At 32.7% G+C, this 9,376-nt stretch overlaps 1 pseudogene across 1 annotated transcript; it reads left to right on the plus strand.

The window, feature by feature from the left end:
* Nucleotides 1-2,658: 2,658 nt before the first annotated feature.
* LOC143594909 (homeobox-DDT domain protein RLT3-like) lies at nt 2,659-9,057 on the plus strand (annotated as a pseudogene). The gene is made up of 16 exons (XR_013146432.1): nt 2,659-2,893; nt 4,520-4,578; nt 4,679-4,981; nt 5,059-5,112; nt 5,195-5,411; nt 5,558-5,658; nt 6,035-6,121; nt 6,269-6,400; nt 6,475-6,615; nt 6,694-6,816; nt 6,901-7,329; nt 7,402-7,791; nt 7,875-8,488; nt 8,558-8,662; nt 8,754-8,953; nt 9,035-9,057. The product of XR_013146432.1 is annotated as a homeobox-DDT domain protein RLT3-like (transcript).
* The last annotated feature ends 319 nt before the right edge of the window (nt 9,058-9,376 follow it).

Consider the following 9,376-nt stretch of genomic DNA (forward strand, 5'->3'; position numbering starts at 1 on the left):
TAATTTTTGTCGAAAAAATCCGTTTTTGTTAAAATTTATACGAGATGTTTAGAATTTTTCTGTACACATATATGTATTTGTTTTTTTTCTAAGTTAACAAATGCAAATTACTAACCAGAGATTATTAATATGCATAATAATTTTAAGATAAAATTACTGTTTACGTCCATGTGGTTTTAGGACGAAGGCATAATGAGTCTGCGAAAATTTTTTTGAACTGGTTGAGTCCCTGTGGTTTCAAAAATGAACCATTTGAGTCCATGTATTTACTTAATTATGTAAGTTTTAGGGGTAGATTTGACATTTTACTTCTATATATATACATTGTCACTCTGAGTCCTTGAACTTTCATAATTGGTCATGTTGAGTCCCCTTCCCCTTCTAACAAAAATAAATGAACTAGACTAACTTTTTTTAACAAAAATAAATAAATCGAACCATTTTTTCCCCAAAAATTAACGAACTGAACTACTTTATAACAAAAAAAAAACGAAAACTAATTTTTTTTATCAAATCAAACGAACTGAATCACTTTTTTTAACAAGTAGTTCATTTCGTTTAACAAAAATAAACGAATCGAACTACTTTTTTAACAAAAATAAACGAACCAAACGTATATTTTAACAAAAATAAATGAATCAAACTACATTTCTAACAAAAATAAACGAACCGAACTTACTTTTTAACAAAAATAAACAAACCAAACTTATCTTTTAACAAACATAAACAAATCAAACTACTTTTTTTTTACTAAACGAACTGAACCACTTTTTTTACAAGCAGTTTAGTTCTTTCGTTTAACAAAATTAAATGAATCCAACTATATTTTAACAAAAAAGAAACAAAACAAGCTTATTTTTTAACAAAAATAAACAAATCGAACAACTTTTTAACAAAAATAAACTAACCGAACTACTTTTTTGATAAAAATAAACTAACCGAACTACATTTTTAACAAAAATAAAATACCAAAATACTTTTCTTTAATAATAAATAAGCCCGAACAACTTTTTTTTTACTAAACTAAACAAACTGAACAATTCGCTGTAATAAAAACAAGCGCATCAAACTACTTTTTTTTAAAAAACAAATAAGTGAACCAGGCTTATTTTTAACAACAACAAAAAATGAACCAGACTAATTTTTTTAACAAAAATAAGTTAACCAAATTTATTTTAAACAAAAATAAGCTAACCGAACTTGTTTTTAACAAAAATATCGTCGTAGCTTGCACTAAGGTGGAGTTCGATTCTATCACTTATTTTAGAAGTAGTTACGTTCGTTTAGTTTAGTAAAAAAGTAGTTTGGTCCGTTTATTTTTGTTAAAAAGGTAGTTCGGTTTGTTTATTTTTGTTAAAAAGTAGTATGGTTCGTTTATTTTTGTTAAATAGTAGTTCGATTCGTTTATTTTTGTTAAAAAAGTTTGGTTCGTTTATTTATGTTAAAAAAATTAGTTTGCTTTGTTTATTTTTGTTAAAAAAAAAAGTTCAGATCTTTTATTTTTGTTAAAAAAAAAATTCCGTTCATTTATTTTTGGTTGGTTATGGTTTGGTTAGTTGATTATGGCTTGATCGGTTATAGCTTGGTGGTTAATTCTTTAATTTGGAGAAAATTTTTAAAGAGGGACTAAAACTGAACAATTACTAAACCACAATGACTCATACGGATCATAAAAAGGGTAAACTAGTAATTCCACAGCGAAAGGGACTCAAATTGTTCGTTTCTGAAACTACAGGGACTCAACTAATTCAAAAATTTTTTTAGAAACTTATTATGTCTGCATCTAAAACCATATGAATGCAAACACTAATTTTCTCTTATTTTAAGGAGAAAAGAGATGAAGAATGGTGGAATGGTTGGGGGAATTTTCCAAAAACCTTTTATGAATTCACCAACCACAAACAGGGGATGGTGTTCCCAAATTCAACTATATGTCACATAATACACTAATTGATGAATCAATGTCCATACCACATACCCTAATTATAACTATGGTTGGATTCCAATGCTAGTTCCAGAAGTTATAACTATGGTTGGATTCCAATGCTAGTTCCAGAAGTGTTAGGCTTCAATGCAAACAATATGAAAACGAAATCTATTGGGTTATTAGTACAATATATTTCAACAAAACCCCTTCGTGTAACAAGGCTAACAACGTTGTTAGTTTTGCAGATTATTCGGTTATCGATCAGATTCATTGACCCACACACCCACCACATGTAAAAATAATTGTCCAAACTCAAAGTTGAACTCATGTTTCTTCATAACCAAAAGTTATAAGCTCCAATGCTAAAAGTACGAAAATGAAAATCTATTGGGTCAGAATTCAGAACTCATAACTCATAAATAACCAGAGTTTTGAGCTAAACTGAAAGTTGAACAAAGTTTAGGGGCTATATTTATAACTTACCAAAATATCCTTTAGAAAATAAAAATCTAAAACCCTGATTTTTAATCCCAAAAGAAAAAAAAAGTAAAAAATAAAAATAAAAAAATGAAAAAAATATCACCACAAAACCCAAAACCCTTAACCCTACTCTGGAAACCTCTGTCGCCTCGTTCATTTCCATCACTCTGCTTCACTAACACACCAATAATAACCATGGATTCGATGACGTCATTAACGAATTAGCCTTCTGCTGGTTGTAATTCGTTGAGATGTCTCGCGGTAAGCAGAAGAAATGCAACCAGAAGAAGAGTGTTATTAATAAGGTTGCCGCCAATTCTAAGAAGAGAAAACGGCCGCTGAATTCGAAATTAGGTTTACGGATACAAGATGATTTGTTACCTGCTGAGTATATTTTGAGTAAGGTGTTCCGGAAAGACGGGCCTCCAATCGGCGTTGAGTTTGATCAGCTTCCGCCTCATGCTTTCCGGTTATGTAATGTCAAAGGTTATTATTATTATTATTATTATTATTATTAGTTTTTTGATTATTTGTGTGTAGATGATTGATGGATGTAATTATTTGTAGAGATAATTAGGATGCTAATTGTTAAGTTTGTTTGCAGTTATTGATTTTATTGATGTTGTGATCGGCGCGAACGCGTTATAATACTATTATTTTGAGTTAGTGAAGTTAATTACTCATGAATAAATTCCTAGATATTTTTAGGAATTAGTAAAGTTATGAATGATATATATGTGTGTGTGTGTGTATAGATGATTGAAGGATGTAATTATTTGTAGAAATGATTAGGATGCTTGTTTGCAGTTATTGATGTTGTGATTGTCGTAAACGCGTTATAATATTTTTATGTTGATTTAGTGTAAGTTAATTACTCATGAATAAATTCCTGGATATTTTTAGGAATTAGTAAAGTTATGAATGGCATATATGTGTGTAGATGATTGAAGGATGTAATTATTTGTAGAGATAATTAGGATGCTAAGTTTGTTTGCAGTTATTGATGTCGTGATCGTTGTAAACGCGTTATGATATTGTTATTTTGAGTTAGTGTAAGTTAATTACTCATGAATAAATTCATAGATATTTTTAGGAATTAGTAAAATTATGAATGGTATATAAGGATGTAATTATGTGTAGAGATGATTAGGATTTTAAGTTTGTTTTCAGTTATTGGTGTTGTGACCGTCGTAAACGCGCTAAAATATTTTTATTTTGAGTTAGTGTAAGTTAATTGCTCATGAATAAGTTCCTAGATATTTTTAGGAATTAGTACAGTTATGAATGAATGATATATTTTGTAGCTCTTAACTTTTGGGCACTAAAATTTTTAAGTTTATGATGAAGTGATATGATTCGACTTTTAGTTTTAACTTAAGTTAAACCGGTTTTTTGGACACTCTTAACTTTTGCTTTTTTGGGAGGAAATGTGTGTGTATAATGAAAAAAAGTTTGTAGGATATGAATATAGGTGAAGATGGATTTTCTTCATATTCTGATGTAAGCAAGAAGATTATGGTTATTATTACTACTTTTGTCATAACCTGATGCTATTTGGAACACAACACAGAATAGCCTGATGAGCAGTAAACATGGTAAAGTAGAAGTAAATGCACATGGGTTTATGAATTTTATGATGAAGTGATATGATTCAACTTTTAATTTTAACTTGAAGTTAACCGGTCTTTTGGACACTCAAACTTTTGCTTTATTGGGATAAAATGTGTGTGAAATGAAAAATGTTTGTAGGGCTTGAAAATAGGTGAAGATGGATTTTTCTCATATCCTGATGTAGGCAAGAAGATTATGATTATTATTACTATTTTTATCACAACCAGATGCTATTTGAAACACAACACAGAATAATCTGATTGGTAAAGTAGAAGTAAATGCACATGGTTTTGTATTTATATGAATTTTGTTTGGAGGTGGCATGAAGTTATTTTAAAACTTGTTTATTCTTTTTGCCAAAAGAAGCATTATTAGATATGATGAAGTTACAAAAGTATAATTGATATTTGGTAGAGAAAAAGGTAAGATTAGGGATTGTGCTTTGTGTTCCCAAGTTTTTTCATATATATAATTGTGGAATCGTCTATATCTTCTCAATAGGTTCAGTGATATCTCATCGTGCTTGCCAAGAAAAACAAAGAGCACTTAAAAGGCAAAAGGTACTGAGAGTATAACTTGTTTGTTTAGTTGGTGTGAAATTGTCAAACCATATTTTCTGTTGTAGCTGTAACCCAATGAAGCTATTTTTTTATTATACAGACTTCCAAGTCTACTGATGTTGAAGACCAAATTACCCCTCTGGATAGTGCTTCATCTAAACATGGTATGGGAAAAGGTTTGATAACAGTACGGCGGCTTACAAACCAGGAAGGTAATTCAGTCAAGAAACATGGCATTGGAAAAGGTCTGATGACAATTCAACGGTTAACAAATTTTGGTGATGCAAACCTCCCAACATGTGTTGACGATGACCATGGAGCTTGTTCTCAGTTTCCACCTTCTACATCAAAAAAACCACCTATTAAAGAGAAAAAGAAGCCTAGAAGAAAACAACCCGTGAAGGTTTGTTTTCTCTTTCTTGATCTTTTCATCTTTGTTAATACCAACTAGTGTGATTACTCATGGTGATTCATTTGCAGAGGAAGTCGGCGAACAAAGTACAAGAGAAGAAATCTTTAACTAGAAGTAAAGTGGTAATATTAATGTATATTGAAGTATTTGCTACATGGGTTTAAAATTGTTGTTGAATTGTTGTTTTCCTGTCAAAATTTGAAGGTGAGATGTGAACAAGTTGATATGGAAAAGCAACTTCAGAAGGAGATATGTGAAATTGCTTTGGTGGGAGGAAAAGGTGAAGAAGACCAAAGTCAATATGCAATGCTAGCAGATGATGAAGAGCTGGAACTAAAAGAACTGCAAGAAACATCAAATCCACTGACACGCTGTGCTCATTGTGCTGCCAATGGGTTGCATGGTTGTTCCCTTTGCAAAGGTAAAGTTCAGTTATACGTGTGTGTGTGTGTTTTTTTCTTTTATTTTTTGCATTCGAATTAATGCTTAAAGTTACGGAATATAAAGTAGTCATTTGTGCTTGATGAAACATTCCTAACTGAACACTTGATTTATATTTTGCTGTAGATTTGCTGGCAAAATTTCCTCCAAACTCTGTTAGAATGAAGCAACCCTTGCATATGGAACCATGGAATTCTTCTTCACAGCTTGTCAGAAAGCTTTTTAAGGTACTTATTTAACCATTTCTAGGCCTATAAGCAATGCTGCAATAGATAAACTAGAAGTGACTAAGTGAGTAAATTCAGTAATCAAGTACCAGCAAATTTTGGATATCTCATACAAATGTCCTAATTTTACCTATACTGCTTGTTGCGTTTATAAATTCAGTTGGTGAGTTCTTACCCACATTGACATGTTGATTGTTGACCTTTTCTAACTTGGTAGAGTGCTGGTTTTGTAAATCTTCCTCATTAGTGCCTTATTTTTAACCATGTTTTTTCGTTATCTGTGTATGAGTTACTAAGTTTATTTTTATGTTGATCTTCTATGTAATACCGTCAGAATCTTATGGATATTAAATGGTTTTCTGACTCTTGTTTACAGATATTTCACTTTGTAAGCACTTATGCTGTAATAATCGGTGTCCAGTCTTTCACACTTGATGAGCTTGCACAATCATTTATTGACAAGGTTAGTGATTATTTTCAATCCAAGTGTGCATATGTTAGAATTTATATTCTATTGTGAACTCCCCAGGTTCAGTTAATCATTATATCAGCTAAATGACTTTGACTTTGAAGCAATGATTTTTATTTGTTTCTGCTTATTATTTTTCAGGATTCGTTATTACTCGGGAAACTTAATATATCCCTTTTGAAGCTGCTTCTGACGGGTGTTGAGAAGGAACTGGATAGTGGATTTGTGTCTCATATCTGCAAGAGCTGGAAGTATCGTGGGTTGCTTCAATCAGTAAGTACTAGTGATTTTTACCTTTTAATATGTTTAAATGGTAAATTGTTAGTTTTTAAAATCTCTGTTGGCAGGTTGAAAATGAAGACTCTGTCCTAAAACTGTGGAAGAAATCATTGAATTCTCTAACATGGATAGAGATATTACGTCAGGTGTTGGTTGCAGCTGGATTCGGTTCTAAACGTGACACATCACGGAAGGGACCTCCCACCAAGGTAAAAAGGAATAAAAACATTTTAGTACATCTATAAAGTTGGCTATTATATACCAAATTATTTTTATTTGAATCACAGGAAACTACTCTGATGGCTAATTATGGCTTAAGCCCAGGTACTCTTAAGGGCGAATTATTCAATATTTTATCATTGCAAGGGAATAACGGTATGAAAATATCTGAACTGGCTACACATTCATCAGTAAGTAACTTTGACATCTATCAAAGGAAAGATAACAGTCATTGCTGAATATTTTATCTGACAATTTCATATTTCTTAATGAAGATTGTTGGATTGAAGCTTGCAACTGAAACTGATAAAGTAGAAAAACTAATAAGCTCAATGCTATCAAGTGATATTACTTTATTTGAGAAAATATCTTCTTCAAAGTATCGTCTCCGCATTAACTCCATCACTAAGAATTCTGACGATGATGAATCTGATCTTGAAGATTATGGTAGTGTTGATGACGATCCCAAGGATATTAGCAATTATCCTGATACAATTAAAGATAAAGATGGACAAAAGAACCTTGCAAAAAACAAGGATAATAAGTTACCTGTAATCTCTGAAATTGATGAGAGCTATTCTGGAGAAATATGGTTATTGGGACTGGTGGAAGGTGAATATTCAGATCTAAATATTGAAGAGAAGTTGAATGCTCTATTGGCTTTGGTTGATCTACTTAAAGCTGGTTCCAGTATTAGACTGGAGGTAACTCAACTAATATTATTACTCTAACTTTTATGTTTATACGTCTCACGTTGGCAAATGTATATCTTTCAGGAACCTGCATCAAGCTCTGTTCCTAATGTTCATCATATTGGTTCTGGAGCAAAAGTAAAGAGATCAACCGCAAAGCAACTCGAGTATGAGTACAGTCGGCTTATTAGTAGTTGTGAGTTAGATCCAGTACAAGACACACAACTTCTTGATTCTTCACGAGTCATGTCAATCATCCAAGATAAAAGTAATTCCAGTGGGGAAAATAGTGCAGCGGAAATAGAAGTTGTAAATGATATACATCACATGCAATCAATCTTTTTGGGATCAGATCGTAGGTATAACCGATACTGGATTTTCTTAGGCCCATGTAACATGTGTGATCCTGGACACAAGAGGATTTATTTTGAATCATCTGAAGATGGTCACTGGGAAGTTATTGAAACTGAACAGGTGATGCAATCTAGGGCTTAAATTGGTTTTCTGAATATTTTAAGATAATGCATATTGATTTTCGAGTTTGTTTTTATTTACAGGATTTAGCCAACTTAATATCAGCTTTGGATCAAAGGGGTAGAAGAGAGTGTCATCTTCTTTCATCTTTAAAAAAAAACAAGGCTGCTCTTTGTGAAGCTATGTCCAATATGCATATTAATGTTACAGCTGGCCAGCCAGCTGTTTCAGGTGAATCTGAAAGGAGTATTTCCCGAGATGAGTGCTCATCTGCTGTCTCTGAAGTAGACAACCTACTGGGACTACATCACACGCAACATGATAATCTGGCTTCTACCAGTGCTGTTTCTACTCCAATTGGAAACAGAGAGCAGAATAAACAGAAATGGTGCCGTCTCCAACAATTTGATGCATGGTTATGGAACTCGTTTTGTTCTGCCCTAAAATCAGCTAAACACGGAAGAAGTCTTTTCTTGATTCACTTGCTAGATGTGTGACTTGTCATGATTTATACTGGAGAGATGAGAAACATTGTAGAATTTGTCATACAACATTTGAGCTTGATTTTGATTTAGAAGAACGATACACCATTCATGCAGCTACCTGTAAGGACGACTCAGCTCCCGATATGTTTCCAAAGCATAAAATCTTTTCATCACAGTTACAGTCACTTAAAGCTGCGGCATACACACTTGAGGTGAGTCGGTTAATTATTTAATTAAGTTATTTGTCTAGTGTTTCCATCTTTTTAACTCTGTATGTGCAGTCATCTATGCCTGATGGTGCAATGCTGGGTGCCTGGACAAAATCTGCACATAACATATGGGTTAAGCGGTTAAGACGTACCTCCACTCTGGTGCAGTTGCTACAGGTACTTTGTTATTGCAGTCTGACACACACATAAATGTTTTAAACCTAAGTAGCCAACTGATGTTATATATTATCCTTTTGTTGTATGTTAGGTTCTTTCTGATTTTGTTGGTTCCATCAATAAAGGATGGATGTATGAAAGTGACACAGATCTCGGGGTTGGTTATGATTTGGATGATATTATTTCAAGCTTTGCATCCATGCCCCAAACATCATCTGCAGTTGCACTGTGGTTGGTTAAACTGGATTTTTCAATCGCTTCTCATCTGACAAAAGGTTGACTTTGAAAAAGGTACGTTTTGCTCATTTACGTATTTAGTTTATTGACCCCATATTTGTGATGGTAATTTGAGTTGGTTTATTTATGCTTCAGGTAAAAGCATTCTAGTCAGTTGAGTAGATATTATTCTAGTAAGGCAGCCGACTTGAAACAGTTGCATTTAATGCAAACCACCTTCCCGTGCCACTTTTTTTGTCCATTTGCTGATGGAAGTATGAAATAGGTGGCCGGACAGTTAGAACTGTTACATGGGCTTTTTGTTTAAGGTTGTCTGAGGCTGGTATTACCCTATTTTCGGTCATGGCCTGGGACAGGAGTTAGTTGAGATGATAAAAAGATTTTGTACAGGCAATTAGGTGGTTAATGTTTAAAGCTTTAGGTATAATACTTGTGTTCATTCACAAGAGTTGCTTTTTGGCAGAAAACTATCTACAT

Source organism: Bidens hawaiensis, unplaced genomic scaffold, assembly GCF_021521415.1.
Source record: "Bidens hawaiensis isolate Kalapana, Puna unplaced genomic scaffold, B.hawaiensis_p1.1 tig00044298_1, whole genome shotgun sequence".
NCBI lineage: Eukaryota > Viridiplantae > Streptophyta > Magnoliopsida > Asterales > Asteraceae > Bidens > Bidens hawaiensis.